The sequence below is a fragment of the Cyprinus carpio genome, chromosome B6, assembly GCF_018340385.1.
Source record: "Cyprinus carpio isolate SPL01 chromosome B6, ASM1834038v1, whole genome shotgun sequence".
Taxonomy (NCBI): Eukaryota; Metazoa; Chordata; class Actinopteri; order Cypriniformes; family Cyprinidae; genus Cyprinus; species Cyprinus carpio.
Window position 1 is genome coordinate 4,293,889 of NC_056602.1, and position 2,838 is coordinate 4,296,726.

Consider the following 2,838-nt stretch of genomic DNA (forward strand, 5'->3'; position numbering starts at 1 on the left):
ACAGTTTGTCAGTGAGACAGTACCTTTAAAGGGACATCCTTGTACATTGTTTACCCCAGAGGGTTCATAATATTACCATAAGAGTACATATTACTGCCTTTATGTACCAATATGCACCCTTAAGGGGTAAAGAGGGTTGCTTTAGGGGTTGCGAATATGTCCTTTTGAGGCACAGCCCTAGTGAAAAGCTGTTGTACCCCTACAATTTTTTATTTTTTTTTGCAATTCTTTTTTTTCTGACAGTGTGCAAGGAAAAGAAAAAAAAGCTGTCTTCACCAAAAAATTAAAAGAAATACATTCTTTTTTTTTGCATTGTTGTTTTACATTAAGTACATTTTCGCTAAAATACTTATTATTACCATAATGCATTAAGACTTTTGATCTTTTTGTAAGTCTCATTATTCCCGATTGTGATTAGATTATCAGTAATGTTAAATAATGTTTTACTATGTAAATGGTAAAACAGTAAAATAAGTAATTTTTCAATTAGGTATAGTTTATTATACTGCAATTGCAATATTAGATTATTTATTTAATAAAATAAGAATAAAAGGAAAAATATGTTTGGAATGACTTGAGATGACTTATTTTTGAGAAATGGGAAAAAACGGTGCAAAATTAAAAACAATAAAACCTTGTACACAGACGAATGAAACTACATTTATGTATCTAACATGTACTAAGCTATGCTTTGATGCAAGCTCCCAACTTTTACTTTTTATGTCAACTCCCAAATTTAATAATTAATGTTTATTTTGGGGTGGACTCACTTTAACATGGTCGACTTGTAGAATAGTGCAATAGATTGTGCTTGTGATGCGTTCTCAAGAGAGCAGGATAACTGTCTTTTAGTAAAAAGCACACTTCATACGAGCTACAGCTGCTATCCAGTCCAAGGTCAATTCATCATATAAGAAGCTTCTCTGGCTTTTTGCCCAGGAGTCAATGACTGTGACCTTCTGCAGATGTAGAGATCTGGAGATGATGAGGAGCTCAATTAAAATGGTAAAATCATGTACATTTCACATGAAAGTGAGAAGAAATACCGGCCAGTTCTTGATATCTGAGGGGTGAGGCTGGATTTTTGGAGCCTGTTATGTAGAAATCAGCTGCGATGGTCAAGGACGTGTTGATGATTGAACACAGATGAGAAGTTCTGGAGCCACAGCCGCCCCAAACACCACACTCACTCGAAGAAGAAACTTCTCAAGAACATCATGCAGATTCTAAGAAGTGATGCTTGCATTGCCAAAATATTAAGATTGCCTTGATTTCTACAGATGTAATAAACTCACTCAATACACACACACACACACACACACACACACACACGCAAAAATATTAAGATTGAATTGTTTTGTGAATATGTAATAAACTCACTCAATACACACACACACACAAGTGATGGTAGTGAGTGTTTTGATATCTTTGAGTGAAAAACATGCTCACAGAGTCCCAAACACAAACACTGCTGGAATGAAGGATCTCTGCGCGCAGACTATTGACTCTTCTACTGAACAGAGACATACGGCCTCGTTAACATGTCGGATTATTTACTGATTCATTTGTTTTCATTTGTAGTTTGTTAAAAGAGTAAATGGATGGGATACATTTCCGAGCACTTTATTAATTGCTTTGGAACTCCATTTAGACTTACTGCAGGGCCGATCAGAAGCGCTGCTCATCATTTATCATCACACACATAAACACAAAGAGAGTGTGTGTTTAGGCCTCGGATCTTCTGCAGCACAAGAGGAGCAGGCTGGATTTAGGTAGTCAGAGACGCTTTTTGTCATTGTGCTGAATGGTAGAAAAGTTGCCCAGTTTACACCCTACCATTCACCCTACCATTCACCCTATGGTTCATAACCAGTACATCTGGATGTTAAACATACAGTAAAAAGTCATGTGAGGTGCATAGAACATAGTTCTCCTAATCAGAATCAGGTCCTGGATAATTCCTTTTCCAGTATTCATGTTGCTTGTTTTCTGTTAAGCTCTAACAGGGGTCATATGAGCCATTAATACTGTCTCCACTCAGGTCCGGTGGGTGATGACCGATATGAAAATGAAATCATTCATGAGAGATTTCAAGCACGGATTACGGATTTTAGGCCACATGAGCAGCTCAACACCTCCCTCTGCTGTCAACATTCACATACAGTGATACTGTCCCGTTTCTGAAACGATTAATTGATTGTTATTCTGGCCAGACAAGAGTAAACGATTGAACAGAATACTAAAGACAGAAAACAGGATCAAGGAGAAACTAATGAAGAACCAGGACAAATAAACTGCTTGCATAGGCAACATTTTAAACAATTAATAACATGAATTTGTGTCTGAGAAACTTTATTGCAATTTATTAATAGTATTTGAACATTGTTACTATTTCTTAAAAAGTATGCATTACACATTTCATAAATAAATCATAAAAGCACCAAAATATATATATTTTTTATAAGTTCAGTCGGAACGCAAAGTTTCTCGGGAGAAAGCAAAAACATTAATATATATATATACTTAGCTATATATTTTAGAGTTTATCGTTAGTATGTATATATATTTATATATATATTTTCCCTTCATCTCATTTTTTTTTAAAACCATTACCATGCCCTTTGTCTAGTGTTATGGTGCTAAATTTTGCACAGGCACCCAGCTTTTCCTCAGAAAATCTATTATTTGTATTTCACTTTATTTTACTCGATTCTTTCATTTACTTCCTACACATGTAGTGCAATCTGCAAATGAAGAGGAATGCAAACGCGGGCCTGATTTTCTCCCCAAACCTGCTCAGTGAGTGTCTCACACCCTCATCTAGTCAGACCGGAGACA